The 19,568-nt window shown below is 36.4% G+C and overlaps 2 long non-coding RNA genes and 2 other non-coding genes across 4 annotated transcripts; all 4 read right to left on the bottom strand.

The window, feature by feature from the left end:
- Positions 1-2,671: 2,671 nt before the first annotated feature.
- Positions 2,672-7,309, bottom strand: LOC131701920 (uncharacterized). Its single transcript, XR_009309156.1, has 3 exons — positions 6,990-7,309; positions 6,683-6,781; positions 2,672-3,766 (listed from the first exon to the last, which is right to left on the bottom strand). It is a non-coding gene; the product is annotated as an uncharacterized LOC131701920 (long non-coding RNA).
- Positions 6,993-7,123, bottom strand: LOC117409703 (small nucleolar RNA SNORA24). The gene has a single exon (XR_004545552.3). It is a non-coding gene; the product is annotated as a small nucleolar RNA SNORA24 (small nucleolar RNA).
- Positions 7,310-7,369: 60 nt separating the features above from the next.
- On the bottom strand, positions 7,370-19,278 carry LOC131701921 (uncharacterized). The gene is made up of 4 exons (XR_009309157.1): positions 18,958-19,278; positions 10,414-10,558; positions 9,816-9,914; positions 7,370-7,426 (listed from the first exon to the last, which is right to left on the bottom strand). It is a non-coding gene; the product is annotated as an uncharacterized LOC131701921 (long non-coding RNA).
- On the bottom strand, positions 10,126-10,256 carry LOC117409704 (small nucleolar RNA SNORA24). Its single transcript, XR_004545553.2, has one exon. It is a non-coding gene; the product is annotated as a small nucleolar RNA SNORA24 (small nucleolar RNA).
- Positions 19,279-19,568: the final 290 nt, after the last annotated feature.

Here is a 19,568-nt window from a genome sequence, read left to right as displayed (position 1 = left end):
GTCGCGCAGTCACATATGTCATCATATGTTGGACCACAGCCAACTGACAAAGTTTGTTGCTGGGATAAAAGTAGCAAATCCAATGTCGACATTGACAGGCTCTCAATATGGGACACTGGCCCATGAAATTTGAGAAGTGGGGTCGCTGCAAGAACTGTGTTGATGGCTACACATCTACTGCATGTACGAAATGTGATGTCCGTCTGTGCTTCACAGACCTAAAGAACTGGTTCTAGGAGTATCACTACTAAACTTCAAACATGACTTCTGACACGTTAGGTCAAACATGACTTTTGTGTCATTTGTAGTTTGAGCTTTACAAGTGACCTTCGAGGCATAATGTTGCAACTTTTGTTATATCAGTTTCTTGTTTACAAACATGGGGTAACTACAAATTTGTAACTTTTATTTATTAAAAATTACTATTTTGTGATACAGTTGTTACTGGTGTTGTTTGTTTTGATTCAGGGATGCTAAATAAAAAGACCTTGGTTTTAATTTCGAACCTTTCAGTCCTGTTGCATATTAGCAACATTGCCACAAAGTGGGCCAAAATGCTCAGAATTCAAAAAATTCACAATTTCCACTCCAGAGGTTTATTTTACTATTAGTTTTAAAAAGTGTTTATATATATATATATATATATATATATATATATATATATATATATATATATTTATTTTTCAATCAATGCTTGGATCTCACAGGGTTTTAACAAAGGCTGACTGTGCAGAGAGTAAGCAAACATATTTTAATTACCTTACAATTTCAGGTGCCTTTAAAGTAAGATGACACTGGCTGCGAAAGAAGGACTACGACTCTACTGTTATTTTTTCTATACACAAATAAGCTTACTTGACTTGAAAAAGGATAAACAGTGCAAGCAAATTCCTACTTGGTTGGATTAAATGGGCAGTACAACAAGCTTCAATATGAAAGCTGAAAATGAATTTCAATAAAGAACAAGTTTTTAATTAAAAAAAAAACATTCTAACCTACTTCACTAAATGTAGAAACTGGCTTGTTATTTTGAAATATCACTGCTTCAGATTACTACTAGTACTTAATAATAGTAAAAACATTTTATTAGAGTCGTTCATAGCCCTGCAGCAACACGAACCTACTGACTTGCTTATTATTTTTTAAAAAAAATATCAACCATCTCCTTCTGTCTTGCCTTTGTTCAATGAATATAAATTAATAGAGAATAAAAACAAAGTAAAACAAACAACTACCTAGCCTATATTTAATTCATAATTTTAGTAAACTAACAACTACCTAGTCTATATTTAATTAATAATTTTTTGTAGTCTCCAAACTGCCCAGCATCTTGTTAGTCACACCTAACTGCTACCGATTGCTGTTGTAAATAGTGCAGTGTGGAATATGGGTCAAACCAATGTATGTGTAGGGTGTGGTTTTTGACTTTTTGTTTGTTTTGTTTATTACATTATAAACCGTTTAAAGGTAAAGGCAAAACCATAACAAAACATAGAATATGTGTCTACAGTCTCAATCAAGTTACAGTTCAACGAGAAAAAAAAAATCTGTTAAGGTCTCAAAAATCACATATTTTTTTTTAGTTTTCCTGGGAGTTGCCATGTTAAAATGTTATTTCACATGGCTTTGTGACAAAAAAACAAACAAACAAAAAAACCCCTTTAAAAACAGGTTTTTGTTGAGTTGCCCTCGGTGGTGTCCAGCAGTCAGAGGAAATGACAGAGCCATGACATTCTAATTTAAATTCACAGCTTAGCTTTGACCTTGGGCAAGTCACAAAATCTTTTTTTTGTGCTTTAGGCATTTTTTGTGTTAAGTAAAACGAAGCAGATGTCAGATCCAACTAGAAGTTCCCGGGGAACAGTCTTCCATATTGTTTTGTAGGGCTGTTTGTTTTGTGCATGAACAAGGTCATTTAGGATAGCTATCACACAAATACTGAAAACACTTACACAATAGACCAGTGGTGCACAACTCGGTCCTGGAGGGCCGGTGTCCCTGCAGGGTTTTATTCCAACTGCACCCTAAAGTACTTTATTAGACCTTATTAGAAGCTTAATGGTCCAATTAACTAATTTAGGGTATAGTTAGAACAAAAACCAGGAGGGACACCGGCCCTCCATGACCTGAGTTGTGCACCACTGCAATAGACCATGCTTACATGGCTGTGGAAACAATGTGGCGTGAGACAGCCTGTTTATGCAGACAAGCTACAGGTGTTTGCAAGTTGGAAGATGCTTAAACACTGTTTACACTGACATGGTGAAAGTAAACGTACAAGACATTAAGCAACTCACAGCAGTTGCTTAAGCTTGAGCATGTTTCAGGGCTGGGGTGCTATAATAACACAGCTTTAGCTCACATTTACAACTTGCTGCTGAAGAAGGTAGTGGAGGGAGCATGCCCATTTGGATCATAGGGAAAAGCAGATTTGAAGGGGGGGGGGCTTTGTTCACAATACCTTTGGGGAATGTATTGTAAACAAACTACAAACTCTAAAAATAAACAAAAAAAAACACACACACAACAGCTGCTTTTCAGGTGGCTACTTAACCCTGTAATGCCCATGCATTTTTTGAAGGAGAAAAGCTACTTTATCTATTTAAGTAGATTCTGTTTCTTGTACAAAACAGAATTGCTTTTGTTTCCTGTCCAGCAACACAATTTACTGCATATGAAAAATTCTGGCTTGAGGTTGGATTTAAAAAAAAATAATAAATCTAGAGAGGTCGCTAAGCATGTGATACAAAAATGGGCATTAGAGGGTTAAAAGAGAAATTCTGTTTAGTGTTTAACCCCCCTCCACCAAAACCATTTAAGCACTAGATAAACCAATCTCAAAGATTTATTTTGTCTGACATTGATTGAGCCTTTGAGGATCATACTGAATACATCAATAATAGAAAAGTGACAAAAGACATGTGCAATATAAAAACCAAAAGGCGGAGGGCAATACTGCTTGCTCCATCTAATGATCATTTTTTGCAGCTGAAATTTAAAAATGGTACAATGCAATAATCTTGGAAGATGCATTAAATTACTTTACCAGTTTTCCTAATTGAAATCCCAATCTCAGCCCAGGATTGAAATTAAGACAGGAAGCTGTTTTACCTTTATTTATCTGAAACACCTGCTCTGTAGCAAATGAGCCAAAGAGTTTAACAGAAGCAATAGAACTTAAAAATTGAGAAAAAAAATGACAATAAACTACATATCTTACTATTTCAAACATATTTCAATAATTGGGTTTAACACAGTATTTGATTGTGGCATTGTGATATTAAGGTTTTCTTTTCAATCCAGTAGGTGGCGCATTATGCCATTTCTTCAGGAGGTAAAAATACAAAAATCTGTGTTTTCTGGATATCCTTGTATTCTCGGAGACTTGCACTTTTAATACACATCATGGAGTTACCTGGAATACTATTTAATTCAATATATTTGACACATGTCATGCCTAAGTAAGCACTCATATTTAATAATAATCCTTTTTAATGCAGTACACCCTGAATTTTGTATTTAACAATTTCAAACACATTTCTTAGACAACTGCTAAAAGTAATATGAAATAATTACAAACAAAAAAAAATGTTGTACAACAAAGTTTATCATTAACAACATGTCTAATTTACATAGTTATCCTGTTTGCACCACAGGTTGTGACACCATTTGCTCCAGGTCTAGATCTTCCTGTACTTTGCACCTTGAACACAATTCAGACATGCCACATTCTGGTCACATTCAATGTTCAGAAGATGATCGAGGGCTGTAAAAACAAAAATGGACAAGCTAGTCTGGGTCTAGTTTCCATAAATGTATATAAATCATGTAAATGACAGACACCATACCAAGTAAAAAAAACAAGTAGGACTAGTAAATAAAAATATATACCGATACTTGGTCAAAGCTACTGCTATTCACAAATCATGAAGCAGTTTTTCCAGATAACAAAAAATGCTGTTCCACACAGGAAGGAGACTGGCGTGATGAACACAGCTCCTAAGGAAATGTGGAGCTGATAGAAGGTATGTAAAATGAAAGCACTAAACCCAACTATAATAAAAAAAAACAGTTCTCTAGAAAGTAGCCAACAATTTCCTTTCATGTGCATTGTCATGCAATTTACGATAGAGTGCATAAGACTTAGATGGCTGCCAAAAATGTAAAAAAAAAAAAAAAAAAGTATTTTCACACTGAAACCACAACAAGGAATATTGCAAGACATTTCTTTAAAGATTACTTTACCCCAGTGAATTAACTACAAAACAAAGGATGCCAAATAGCAGTTCAAGTTAAGCGTTGTTTTGTTTATTCCTGAAATAAATATTACATAAAGTTGACAATGCATTGTATTTATTTTTTTCATTCCTTGCCATTGCCGTTTCTTCACAGTAGTGGCCAGACACGTTTTCATAAAGTAATAACATGAGGTTTGCTTGTGCCTTTTTGTAGCTGAACAAGAAAATTAAAACTGAAATTTAACTTTAAACACTTCAAATAAAACAGAAACGTGGAAATGGCGTTGTAAAGTGAAAGCAAAAAAAAAAAAAAAAAATCACTGTTTTGGTTGTCGTTTATTACATTCCACATAACAAAGTCAAAACAAAATATGTATATATACAGTCTATATAAAAATTACTACACAATATTTTCAGGAAGTTGAGTAGGCTACAGTTTTGCCCGAAGCCGCTGGATAAGGGCATTGCACCCTGGAGGTAATAATAGGGTTCCCACCCCTGACAAAAAAAACGGGACACCAGAGTCATTTCGTACAAAAATTAATAAATAAATAAACCATATACTTTGACATTTAATGTCCTGGGAAGTCTTATAGATTTCCCAGGACAGCTACCTCAAAAAGAGAACAATCCAGGTAATAACAGTCTTCCAGAGGGGCATCTAATTTTCCACTATAAGCGGAGTCTGCAGTACATATTTAATATGAGTCAGTCAAATGAGATGCAAGGTTGGATAGCAAATATGACTTTATATACTGTAAAGCCATAAACATATGCAAGCCTTTTACTCTGTGTTTTTCAGTGTTTTGTTTAAATATAGCTGATACACCATAAGTAAATAACATAAATAACAGTAAATGTTTTTCAAGTTCATAACGCAAGTTTTTTCTTTCTTTTGTAATTAATTTTCTGTTTGGTCACAGAATCGCCATTCAGCAGTTCTTTTCATTCAGCCATTTTATCTTGTTGTTTAGGAGTGGAGGTGGAGAGCGTTTCTTTGAAAAGGGGCAGAGCTGACAGTGATGTGAACCAATCACATGACAGACAGACTATTGTCCGGTGGTGTAAGGATGTGAGGGCAATAGATAGATAGGTAGATAGAGATAGATAGATAGATAGATAGATAGAAGCCTTCTCATTTTCAGCCAGTGGCCGGCTAACTTGCCGTCTACTTTGACAGATGAGCTGCCTAAAATAGTTATTTCAAAAAGAAAAAAAACCAAAAAAAAAAACAGTTTTTAAAATGCTCTTATGTTCCAGTGAATAGTATTCAAAATGTTTATTTTCTTCTAGAAAAACAACTGCAATTTCCACAATTCATCACGTATATAAGTAGAGTAAAACATTCCTTCTCTGAGGCATTTAGTTTCCGGATTATGTTTCCATGGACACCGTGAATCGCGATGGACCAATCAGTTTCGAGCTTACAAGCTATGTTGGTGATGTAGGCCGAATTGTACAATAATATACCCGAGTCAGTAATCGCACATCAGTTATGAAATTGTATATGCTTTGTTTTGCTGCTTCAGTCTTTATTAACTCAAAATATCACTATATGAGCTACAAGATGTACCGGTCAGATGTTTTGCTGCATAATCACAAAATCTATATACAGAAAAAAAGTACACCCACAAAAAACAAACAAACAAACAAACAAAAAAAACATGCATAAACACATACTGTGATTATCTATCTGTTTAAATAGGCACGGTAGTAAAGATGATTAAAGACAAAGGTTCTTTATTTTAGAAGACTATCTAAATTTCCTTTTTAAGAAGTTCAAGTCAAATGGAAATTTATGTTCAAACTTATGTACGGTATGAATCTCTTCTTCCCCTGTCACGGCTTACTGCGCGTCAAAAAAAAAAAAAAAAAAAAAGTGAAGCACTGGTGTGTCCAGGCCTATAGGGTGCCAAAAGGCATGGTGCAAACATAGATACAGTATAAAAAACTGTAGGCATTAATGAATGGGTTAACTCTGCGTTTGCTTTCACAGTGAGACTTTACTCCTACACACTCGCCAGCTGTATTGTTGGCTCATCGATCTGAGTGCCTCTTGTGGAGACATGTTCTGGCAAAATTGAGCTACAACAGTATTACATTGAAAGTCTTAAATAGAGTGTATACAGTCTACGTTAATAACTTTTACCCATTTCCAGGGTGCTACATAAACATTAATGTGATTTCTACATTAAGTAGTCATACTTTAATTTAATAGAAATTAAAGCTAGTATGCTGTGTACTGCAGTATTTTGTGGCAGATGTAAGCACCAGCCAAAAAGAGAAGCATGTATACTCAGAATCTTGGAAGACTACAAGTAAATCTAAGGACTGGTTGGTTTCATTAATATTTTTAGAAACTTAAAATTGTTTTTTTGTATAAGATGCAAAAGAAAAAATGGAATGCATGGAAAAAATAGAACAAAACACAGCTCATGGCTTACCTTTTCTGTTTTCAAATGTACTACCAATTCATACTGCTGCTTATCTTACGTCTTTAATTTAGAAAATTGCTACATACTGGTACAACAGATGGGTTAGTCCTATAACAAACAAATAGCCTGTATTACATCATACAGTACCAAATGCCAATATGTAAATAGGTTAGTATTTCTGATACAATACTTGGCACAAATGGTCCCACAAAAGCAATTGCAGCACCTATACTGTACAATCATTTCTGTAAAGTGCACAAAAGTTTACTTTAAAACTGACACAATGTGTATACAATTCTGTCTTTCTGAAGTTTACCATGTATGTAACTTGGTCAACAGCCACTGCTACAAAACAAGTCTAAGCTGTTTTTGCCAAGAAACGAGAAATGCTGTACCACACCTAGGAAGGGAGACTGCTATGATGAACACAGCTCCCATGGAAATGTGGAGTTTGACAGGAGGTAAAGATTGAAAGCACTAAACCAACTATAATAAAACCAGTTCTATAGAAAATAGCTAATTTCCTTTCATATGTATTTCAGAGTATATAAGACAGAGCAGAAACCTCTTAGTTGGCTGCCAAAAATGTAAATAAAATACTTAATAAAACTATTTAAATGGAACTCAATAGGTTTCCAACATTCAACTGCTAAGTAGTCCACACTGAATTGGGAATTATGTTTTTTTTGTATACTTGCCAAAGTTGATGCGAAAAGTCTTCCATGAAATCTCCTTTAAAAAGAATCCCCAAGTCTGTATAAAAAAAAAAAAAAAAAAAAAAAGAGGTTCATACGTTAGGCTCAAATTTTAAAATTGAAATCTAACTGGAAGATTATAACCAGCCATTGGACTGCATAGCCCGTTAACCAATAATTGTGGGGTATTGTATTATTAAACTGATTGTGACAGGATCGACCGAGGTTTGAGACTCAGAGACAGTTTTAAAGTTCAAAATAAAATTAATAAACAAAAATACAAAATAAACCAGCACGAGGGCCAAACAAAAAGGTTTTAAACATAAAATAAACACAAAACAAAAACTTACAAAATAAAGCTTCCAGGCTGGGCGTTGCCTTCACTGGAACCAACAACTTACAAAAACACAGTACAAACAAAACACTCCTTCTCTTCTGGAACTCTCCTTCTCTAACCAGGGCCTCTCCCCTGGCTTTTATCCCCTGTGGCTGGAGCCCAATTAATCAATAATTGCTAATTATTCAATTAGGTCTCCAGCCACATTCTCACATGTTTTCCTGGCAGGGAGGAATTTTAACCCCCTCCCTGCCAGTCCCAACCATGTTCATAAAGACGGGGCAGTCCCCCGTCACACTGATCTATTCTGATTATACTTCTGCGTGTATTTAGGATAAACGGCATACATCATTGCAGTATGTTCCTTGCTCAAAGACAACTGCTACTGAAAACACATGAAGCTTTTTTTTTTTTTTTTTTTTTTTTTAAAGCAGCAAGAATTTGCTGTTCCACGCCTAGGAAGGGAAACTGCCACACTGAACACAGCTCCCTTTCCAGCAAGTTTAAAATGTTTGTTTTGCATTGCCCATTGTAAGAAGTATTAGAATGCCAAAGGTTGGATAGCAAATATGACTTTATATACTGTAAAGCCATAAACATATGCAAGCCTTTTACTCTGTGTTTTTCAGTGTTTTGTTTAAATATAGCTGATACACCAAAAGTAAATAACATAAATAACAGTAAATGTTTTTCAAGTTCATAACGCAAGTTCTTTCTTTCTTTTGTAATTAATTTTCTGTTTGGTCACAGAATCGCCGTTCAGCAGTTCTTTTCATTCAGCCATTTTATCTTGTTGTTTAGGAGTGGAGGTGGAGAGCGTTTCTTTGAAAAGGGGCAGAGCTGACAGTGATGTGAACCAATCACATGACAGACAGACTATTGTCCGGTGGTGTAAGGATGTGAGAGAGAGAGAGAGAGAGAGAGAGAGAGAGAGAGAGAAAAAATGTTTATTTTCTTCTAGAAAAACAACTGCAATTTCCACAATTCATCACGTATATAAGTAGAGTAAAACATTCCTTCTCTGAGGCATTTAGTTTCCGGATTATGTTTCCATGGACACCGTGAATCGCGATGGACCAATCAGTTTCAAGCTTACAAGCTATGTTGGTGATGTAGGCCGAATTGTACAATAATATACCCGAGTCAGTAATCGCACATCAGTTATGAAATTGTATATGCTTTGTTTTGCTGCTTCAGTCTTTATTAAAACTCAAAATATCACTATATGAGCTACAAGATGTACCGGTCAGATGTTTTGCTGCATAATCACAAAATCTATATACAGAAAAAAAGTACACCCACAAAAAACAAACAAACAAACAAAAAAAACATGCATAAACACATACTGTGATTATCTATCTGTTTAAATAGGCACGGTAGTAAAGATGATTAAAAGACAAAGGTTCTTTATTTTAGAAGACCATCTAAATTCCCTTTTTAAGAAGTTCAAGTCAAATGGAAATTTATGTTCAAACTTATGTACGGTATGAATCTCTTCTTCCCCTGTCACGGCTTACTGCGCGTCAAAAAAAAAAAAAAAGTGAAGCACTGGTGTGTCCAGGCCTATAGGGTGCCAAAAGGCATGGTGCAAACATAGATACAGTATAAAAAACTGTAGGCATTAATGAATGGGTTAACTCTGCGTTTGCTTTCACAGTGATACTTTTTACTCCTACACACTCGCCAGTTGTATTGTTGGCTCATCGATCTGAGTGCCTCTTGTGGAGACATGTTCTGGCAAAATTGAGCTACAACAGTATTACATTGAAAGTCTTAAATAGAGTGTATACAGTCTACGTTAATAACTTTTATCCATTTCCAGGGTGCTACATAAACATTAATGTGATTTCTACATTAAGTAGTCATACTTTAATTTAATAGAAATTAAAGCTAGTATGCTGTGTACTGCAGTATTTTGTGGCAGATGCAAGCACCAGCCAAAAAGAGAAGCATGTATACTCAGAATCTTGGAAGACTACAAGTAAATGTAAGGACTGGTTGGTTTCATTAATATTTTTAGAAACTTAAAATTGTTTTTTTGTATAAGATGCAAAAGAAAAAATGGAATGCATGGAAAAAATAGAAAACAAAAACACAGCTCATGGCTTACCTTTTCTGTTTTCAAATGTACTACCAATTCATACTGCTGCTTATCTTACGTCTTTAATTTAGAAAATTGCTACATACTGGTACAACAGATGGGTTAGTCCTGTAACAAACAAATAGCCTGTATTACATCATACAGTACCAAATGCTAATATGTAAATAGGTTAGTATTTCTGATACAATACTTGGCACAAATGGTCCCACAAAAGCAATTGCAGCGCCTATACTGTACAATCATTTCTGTAAAGTGCACAAAAGTTTACTTTAAAACTGACACAATGTGTATACAATTCTGTCTTTCTGAAGCTTACCATGTATGTAACTTGGTCAACAGCCACTGCTACAAAACAAGTCTAAGCTGTTTTTGCCAAAAAACGAGAAATGCTGTACCACACCTAGGAAGGGAGACTGCTATGATGAACACAGCTCCCATGGAAATGTGGAGTTTGACAGGAGGTAAAGATTGAAAGCACTAAACCAACTATAATAAAACCAGTTCTATAGAAAATAGCTAATTTCCTTTCATATGTATTTCAGAGTATATAAGACAGAGCAGAAACCTCTTAGTTGGCTACCAAAAATGTAAATAAAATACTTAAAACTATTTAAATGGAACTCAAAAATAGGTTTCCAACATTCAACTGCTAAGTAGTCCACACTGAATTGGGAATTATGTTTTTTTGTATACTTGCCAAAGTTGATGCGAAAAGTCTTCCATGAAATCTCCTTTAAAAAGAATCCCCAAGTCTGTATAAACAAAAAAAAAAAAAAAAAAAAAAAAAAAAAAGAGGTTCATACGTTAGGCTCAAATTTTAAAAAGCACTGTGTGCAGAACTGAAATCTAACTGGAAGATTATAACCAGCCAGGGGACTGCATAGCCCGTTAACCAATAATTGTGGGGTATTGTATTAAACTGATCTATTCGGATTATACTTCTGCGTGTATTTAGGGTAAACGGCATACATCATTGCAATATGTTCCTTGCTCAAAGACAACTGCTACTGAAAACACATGAAGCTTTTTTTTTTTTTTTTTTTTTTTTTTTTTTTAAAGCAGCAAGAATTTGCTGTTCCACGCCTAGGAAGGGAAACTGCCACACTGAACACAGCTCCCTTTCCAGCAAGTTTAAAATGTTTGTTTTGCATTGCCCATTGTAAGAAGTATTAGAATGCCAAATCTTACCGTTATGAATTATTCTCAATGGGATTTATCATTGTCTGCTACATGCTGGTCCAACAGAATGGGGGTAGTACTGCAACAAACAAACAGTATCTTACATCACAGTATCTTCTAAAGTAAACTGCTTTCTCATACTCGTCATTCTCAACACATTACTTCAGTGCTTACATTGGTTACCAGTGAGCTACTGAATTGATTTTAAAGTTGCTGTATTAACTTACAAGGCCCTTCATGGATTAGGGCCCTCCTATCTCCTAACTCTGTATATTCCTAGTTGTTCTTTGAGATCAGAAAATGCAGAACTTCTAATTGTTCCAAAAGGACGTCTTAAAACAGCTTTCTGCTGCTGTGCTCCTTGGTTGAGAAACTCTATTCCGATTACCATTAGGCAGGCTGAAACACTGGATTCTTTTAAATCTAAATTGAAAACACTTTTTTGAATGAACTGTTTTTAACTTTGTTCTGGGATGCCGTGGCGTGAAGATCGTTATATAAAAATACATTTGTTTTTATTATATATGAAAATACAGTGTGTTATTTCAAAGATTACCCAATAACAAATTTGAATATTAGATAACTGCCATGCTTCGTACTGTATATCTGGATCATTCACAAAATGTTTGTGCACCAAATTGCATTATGGGGGAAATGGGAGCCACGACCTTGTCGTGTTATAACCGATTCTGCACTGTAACAGGTTGCGTTATAACGGGGTAGCACAGTATTAGGATTAGGGTTAGGGTTATGCTCATGGAAGCGTGAATGTTTCTGGTTATGAACTAATCTAATATTCATATTCACTTGCTAATTTAAATGTAGTGAATGCACTTTGTCAAGTAAACATTACCAGTGTATAAAAAAGTACCGTAAAGTATACTGTACTTTTAATTGTAATATTGACTAGAAATACACTTTAAAATGACAACGTGTCATTTCATTTTCTTTATCAGTCAAAACATTTCATATCTAGGCGATTAGTGATGCAGATAAAGCATTGTCTTACTATTTGGGGAATTTTCAAATAACTGTAACTTGGTGTCCGGCTGTCATATTTCTCAAAACTATTTCCTATTGAAAACCATATTTTTAGAAAGGCAACATTTTAAATCTACTCAGCAGAATAACTTAATACATTTTAGACTTTTTGTACTTTCATATTTTGAATCCCATAACTGACCCGTCCTAGAGTTTGATTTCTAAGTGAGTGAAATTGTATACATTTCATTATAATTATGTTTTATACAAAAATCTGAAAGGATTTAAGTTGTTTTTAAAACATGAGAAATAGGAGAAAAGCTATGTCATTTTGTATTTATACATCGTTCTATGCATGTCCCAGACTTCTGAACAAAAAATCTCCAAACACAAAATAACCAAACACCCACTGATTTGTGTAGAAATTATATCAGATCAATAATGTTTTTCAAACAAGGTGAAAAGTTAAGAGTTTCTGGAGGGAAGGACTGTAGACACAGGCAAATATGCTCTTCGTTATTTTTAAAATATTACTGTTTAACTCACTAGAGCAGCCTGGCACAGTTGTGTAGCTCATAACCAACACCTCTAGCAAAACATGGAAATCAAAATATATTTAATGTATATTTATTGAATGCAAATTCACTTTATCCTCATTGTTATTACATTGTCAATCGGAAAACAATGGCTGTCCTGTTTGTTGAAAACAGACAATGTGAAATTTCTCATAACGGACACCTCACAATTGTTCTCAACCAACACTTCTCAAAAACAAGAAAATGTCGGTTATGAGAAGTTAGTCGATTACGATTTTTATTTATATCGTACAGAATAAATAAAATAACCATGGATACTGAGAGAATGCCAAGTGAGTAAGAATGTGAACGTACTTCTTTTTCATAATGTGATGAAAGTTCAGGTTAAGAACATGCCCAACAAATACCTGAAATTTAAGCATAGTATTCTCAAGAAATACAAACTAAATACATATGCAGCCCAGCAACTGCAGAAAGACCACAGGACTATTGCCAACTTTAAAACTGCACAAAAGAAAGAGAAGAAATCTGCTAGGGAGAAACAGAAGACTGTCATGCAATATCTCTCATGACAACATAAATTGAGTGATGCCTGGCAAGAGATAACATCACTTTCCAAAATCAAAAGAAGGAAGAGGCTCCTTACTGCTCCACTGCAGGTATTGTTCTTGCAGTTCAAATCTGAGAATCCTGGTTACAAAATATCTTACACGCAGTTCACCCGTTACAGACCCTACCCAGTACAGAAACAATGCTTTCTACCATGGCTTTGTTACGGTGTATTGGAATTTCCTGGAGGCCGCTCATGGAAAAGGGCCTCATGATGGTGTTGGAGGTACAATTAAGTCCACAGCTGACGGAATTGTAGCAGAAATCAGAGGATACTGAGGACGCTGAGCAGCTTTACCTGAATGTTCAGCAACGCACTAATATTACTATGTATCTGATCACTGCCGATGACATAATCAAAATAGAACAGATGCCCAATTATCCCCAACACCTGTACAGGGTACAATGAAAATTCACAAGTGATGCAGGATTTATAAGCCATAGGGTTTTATCCTGCTACTGTAATAAGCCTGAGTTCTGCTCATGTTATTCACCTGTGAGAGGGCTAATGACCCCACTACTGAGTGCTAAATGGATGACAAAGGTGAGGGAGAAATCATAATCCAGGAACCGTCACAGGCATAGCACCCACTGAAAGAGGTTACTGTGTTGAAGTTAAATGTATGAATAAAATTGCTCAAGACTGTTATTACTGGCTAACCGCTGGCCATACCCAAAACAGTGCCTGTCATTCCAAAACTTAAAAAACAGGATCTAGTAAATGCTGGGAAAATTAGACTAACTGTCAAGCTTCTCAGACACAGCATTTAAAGTTAGGATGTTAACTTACATAAAAATATTCGCTTCCATCTCTGATTTGTTTAGTCTCTCTTACAGTTTATTCAGATCATTTAGAAGGTTATAAAGTATTAATGAGCTCCCCCCCCCCCCCCCAACTTGGAGAAAGTGGGGAAAAAACAGGCAGAAGCTATTTTATATTTGAATAACTCCAAGTATTGCTTATTATAGTTATTCTCTTAGTATGTTACTTAGATTTACAAGCAAATGTGTTCCAAACTGCATTGAAAGGAACTAGGGCTGCTCCGATGAACATATTAATAACAAATACCTGAACCGACACAGGAAGGGAGGGGATATATTTGCCACTTCCAAAATTTAAATTATTAAAAAGGTATCCATGGCTTACCAGTAGCTGTCAATTTAAAAAAAATTATACTGCTGGAACTGTATTTTGTTCAGTACAGAAAAAGCAATATGGAACAGCACTGGCTACAGCAATCTAGGATGGCTAATGAAGTGAGCACAAAAAACATGAGCGTTCCCAAAGTCACTTGGGAGTAGGGATGTCATGGAATCAGATTTTGATTATTTTCTAATAATCAGATCTTAACAGTGGCTACCACAAAGTTTGACTTGAAAAAAGGTAAATAAGTAAATTAGAAAAGAGGTGCTTGAACACATGAAACACGAAACGTACATCACCAGATGCTGCATTCAAGTGGGCAGAGAGTCCACTACCCTCTGCAGATAAATTACGGCCTAAATTTCTGTGGAGGAAAAGAAGAGCATCCACAGTGTCAGGATTAAGCTGTGTGCGTTTCTGCTCCATTGTAGGCCCGGCAGTGCTGAAACTTCGACCCGATGGAGTGCTCGTAGTAGGAATTGCAAGAAACCTTTTGGCTACCATAGCAAGAGCTGGATAGCTGGCAGAGTTGTCTTTCCAAAAATGAAGCAGTGGTACATCTTGAGTGTCAGTCTTTGAGTTAAATGTACTCAAGCAGCATTTCTCTGCTGTTTTTCTCAACGTCATCCTCTGATGAACTGTCGAGCTTGTACTGCATGCATGTAACATCAAATGAAAGGCCACAAAATGTCCTTTCATATTATGTAAGTTGTAACAGTATCAGGCATATTATATGTGGTAGAGATGAGAATACAGTGCCGTGAAAACGTATTTGCCCTCTGTCTGATTTTCTGCATTTTTGCACATTTTTCACATTGTATTTGGTCAGATTTTTTTGTGGGTTGTAGTAGTATATAAAGGGAGTCTGAGTGAAAAAATGACACCAAAGTTTGGTGCTTCTTTCATTTGTTTGGTGTGCAAGGTAATCAAACATGCAATCTTCAGGTGTGAAAAAGTTATTGCCCCCCCCCCCCCACCTAGTACTTTGGTTAACAACCAGGCCTGATTTGGACCAGCCCTGCCCAATATAAATCTGACTAACTTTGGCCCTTACCATCAGAGTGAAGTTGTCAGCACACAGGTCCTAGAGGCACATCATGCCACGAACAAAATAAATTCCTGAAGACCTCCGGAAAAAAGTTGTTGATGCTTAATCAGTCTGGAAAGGGTTACAAAGCCATTTCTAAGGCTCTGGGGCTCCACCGAACCACAGTCAGAGCCATATTGTCCAAATGGAGAAAGTTTGGGACAGTAGTGAATCTTCCCAGGAGTGGCCGTCCTGACAAAATCTCTCCAAGAGCAAGGCGTAAAATCGTCCAGGAAGTCACAAAGAACCCTAGAACAACATCCAGGGATCTGCAGGCCTCTCTCGCCTTGGCTAAGGTCAGTGTTCATGACTCCACCATCAGAAAGACACTGGGCAAAAATGGGATTCATGGCAGAGTAGCAAGGTGGAAACCAAGAAGAACATGAATGCTCGTCTCAAGTTTGCCAAAAAGCACCTGGATGATCCTCAAGAGTTCTGGAACAATGTTCTATGGACAGATGAGTCAAAAGTGGAACTTTTTGGCCGACATGGGCCCTGTTATGTCTGGCGAAAACCAAACACTGCATTCCACAGTAAGAACCTCATACCAACGGTCAAGCATGGTGGTGGTAGTGTCGTGGTTTGGGGATGCTTTGCTGCATCAGGACCTGGACGCCTTGCCATCATTGAAGGAACCATGAATTCTGCTCTGTATCAGAATTCTACAGGAGAATGTCAGGCCATCCGTCCAAGAGCTGAAGCTGAAGCGCAGCTGGGTCATGCAGCAAGACAATGATCCAAAACACACAAGCAAGTCTACATTAGAATGGTTGAAGAACAAGAAATTTAAAGTTTTGGAATGGCCCAGGGGGCTCCCGAGTGGCGCATCCAGTAAAAGCACTTGCGTAGAGTGCAGGATGCGCCCTATAGTCTGGACGTCGCGAGTTCGAGTCCAGGCTTTTCCTTTGCCGACCGAGGACGGGAGCTCCCAGGGGGCGGCGCTCAATTGGCCGAGCGTTGCCTGGGGGGGGGGGAGGTTTAGGTCGGCCAGGGTGTCCTCGGCTCACCGCGCACCAGCGACCCCTGTAGTCTGGCCAGGCGCCTGCGGGCTTGCCTGTAAGCTGCCCGAGAGCTGCGTTGTCCTCCGACGCTGTAGCTCTTGGGTGGCTGCATGGTGAGTCCGCAGTGTGAAAAAAAGCGGTCGGCTGACGGCACACGCTTCGGAGGACAGTGTGTTCATCTTCGCCCTCCAGAGTCAGCGCAGGGGTGGTACTGTAGCGGTGAGCTCAGCATAATAAAATAATTGCAAATTGGGAGAAAAATAATAAAAATAATTGGCAACGATTAAATTTATAAAAAAAAATAAAAAAATTTTGGAATGGCCTAGTCAAATTCCAGACCTAAACCCCATTGAGATGTTGTGGCAGGACCTGAAACGAGCAGTTCATGCTCAAAAACCCACAAATGTCACTGAGTTGAAGCAGTTCTGCATGGAGGAGTGGGCCAAAATTCCTCCACGGCACTGTGAGAGACTAATCAATAACTACAGGAAGCGTTTGGTTGCAGTTATTGCTGCTAAAGGTGGCGTAACCAGTTATTGAGTCTAAGGGGGTGATTACTTTTTCACACAGGGGCATTGGGTGTTGCATAACTTTCTTTAATAAATAAATTGAATATGTATCAAATTTTTGTGTTATTTGGGTCCCTTTTATCTAATATTAGGTTTTGGTTGAAGATCTGATAACATTGTGTCAAAAATATGCAAAAATGCGGAAAATCAGACAGCGGGCAAATACGTTTTCACGGCACTGTGTGAAAAAAACAAAAACAAAGCGCTTTTCCATGTTTGGTCACTGATACAGTGTACCATTGAACTTCAATATGAAATGAACATGGGAAAAAATGAAGCAAATTGGGTAAAACAACAACTGTTTTATTAGCACTTTTACCAACCGAGCATAATCACAACTTTTTTATTAACAGAACAAAATATGGAACACTGAAGAGAGCTATCTACAATTTTACATTCTCAGGCCATGTCCCATTACTTGTTGTGTCACTCTGTTAAGCAGTTCCTGTCTGGCACATGAACAATTAATTCAATCCTATCTCTCTTGCTCTCAAGCTGCCTATCTCAACGTTCGGTGGCGCATATGTAGAGACATCGCTCTAAAGAAGCGTATTCATTAAATCACTTAACAGTCCGGTAACACCGGTTACTTTAGAAATACATAACATAAACTATTATCAAGACACAGCAATATAGTACAGTAAACAAACTACCGGTAGCTACTTAGACAAAGTAGGTAAAAAAAAGGGAATGTTCATCCGTATATTTGTTCTAAAATGATTTCACAAATAATTAACACACAAAACTAGTAATAAAATATATCTGATATAGCTCTTAAATTTCCCGTTTACCTGCTTCCGAAAGCTGTCAATAGATATTATCATCGATGACATGTGTGATCAGTATTTACTGCACATACGTAGCGGAACAGGACAGTGCTCAGAAAATAGCCTTTTTGCATAATAATTACGTATTGACATAATTTGCTAATGTTGCCGTTTTCTTCAAAAGGCTTTGGGCAAATGTGAAATCTACTTCAAAAGTTTGATGCATTTTTTTAACATGGCGAAAACCAGCAACATTTCTTACGCCTCCATTGACTTTCCATTTAATTTTTTTTGCCAAACTCTCTGTATATACCACAATGCTTTGCGTGCAGTGAGACGGAAGTCTATTGAAAATCAGCGGAGTCGAATCTTTTTTGAAATGCCATTCTAATAAACTGCAATATTATTGGCTGAAGCAGTTTTGAGTGAGGCTGGATTTTCATTGTTTAAAATATTAGTGTGTTCTCCCATTGGCTAGAAAGGTTGCAGTGTTTTCGGCACAGTGCGAGATTGACAGTTGGAAGTTTGTCTGTTTGTTGGGAAGTTCCTCTGGTTGATTGGAAATTTGCAGGTTCCATACAGCTTTTAGTATTAACGAATTGACAAATTAATTAATGAATTATTAGATTAATTAACAAATACGTTTATGAATTACTGTATGAATTGACGAATTTATGTACGAATTGCTGGACAAATTGACCAATTCATGAATTGACAAACAAATTGACAAATTAATGTCTGGATATAGTTTTGGCACAAATGGCGCTCCATACCCTATGCGCTAGTAGAAGGTGATCAAAAGGCTGTACTTTTTAAAATATCTGGCCTAGTTATAAAAAGTCTGCTTCAAGTAAAGTATTTCTGCGTTATTTTGTTACATATAACAATTAAGAGATTCCTGTAATTGCAAGTATTACAACTATCTAACAACTGTGTTCCGTTTTAACAAGTTTGTTATTGGGTGTCGGTTATGAGATTGAGGGGTTAATGACAGAAGATTAAGAAAAAAATAATAATAAAAAAATAACTGCAATAGTAGGAGACAAAACTTCAAAGGTTGCTGACTGAGTATAGATTTTAAAAAAAAACACACACACATTTTATATAAACTTTTTATCAGTCAGTTATTTGAAAATTCCCCATTTACACAAACCACAGAATGAAAAACAAATAGTAAGAGAATGGTACGTATTTGTGCATTTTATTTTTAAAAAAGTAATCATGCTGTTACTGCAAACTCCGTGCAACTGCATTCAAAGTGTTTTTTTTACCAAGTACCTGGTGAGAATGATGCCGTCTTCTTAAAGTAGACATAAACATTGTTTTCAATTTCATTTCTTTCGTTGTTAACTTGAAGAAACATGTCATTGTGAAGGGAAAGTCAGTAGTACATATACGTATACGCTGTTTCCCTGCTTTGATGGACTTGGAGGCTGGGTTGCACTTCTCCGAAAGACAAGCAAAAAGAACAAAAAAAAAGTACATATTTTTGCTAATGGCCACCAAGCTTCCACCGAAGCTATATTGTCGCCACCTACTGTTTGTTTTGATTATAGTTATAGTGAGCCCAACACTTTGATTCCTGATTTTTTTTTTTTGTTGTTTTTTAATCAAACAGTACAGAAATGAAAGTATGATGTTCTTCTCCTTACAAAAAAAGTTTGAAAGATTGTTGAGCGCCACCTACTGCCCTGGAATGTAAATCTAAGAATTATAACACCAAACTTTGCTGTTAGTTTTGATGGACTTGACAACTCTTGAGAAAGTGCTCATTAAGATTGATAGCTATGGCATGGATGGCAAAATATATTTACATTATAATTTCAGACTTTACATGCTTACCTTTCTCTCAAGTTTACTAGTAGGTTTTCGTGTGTTCTTTTAATTTA

This window comes from Acipenser ruthenus, chromosome 2 (genome assembly GCF_902713425.1).
Source record: "Acipenser ruthenus chromosome 2, fAciRut3.2 maternal haplotype, whole genome shotgun sequence".
Classification (NCBI taxonomy): domain Eukaryota; kingdom Metazoa; phylum Chordata; class Actinopteri; order Acipenseriformes; family Acipenseridae; genus Acipenser; species Acipenser ruthenus.
Note: the sequence above shows the minus strand (reverse complement) of the source record. Positions and strands in the feature narration are given on the sequence as shown.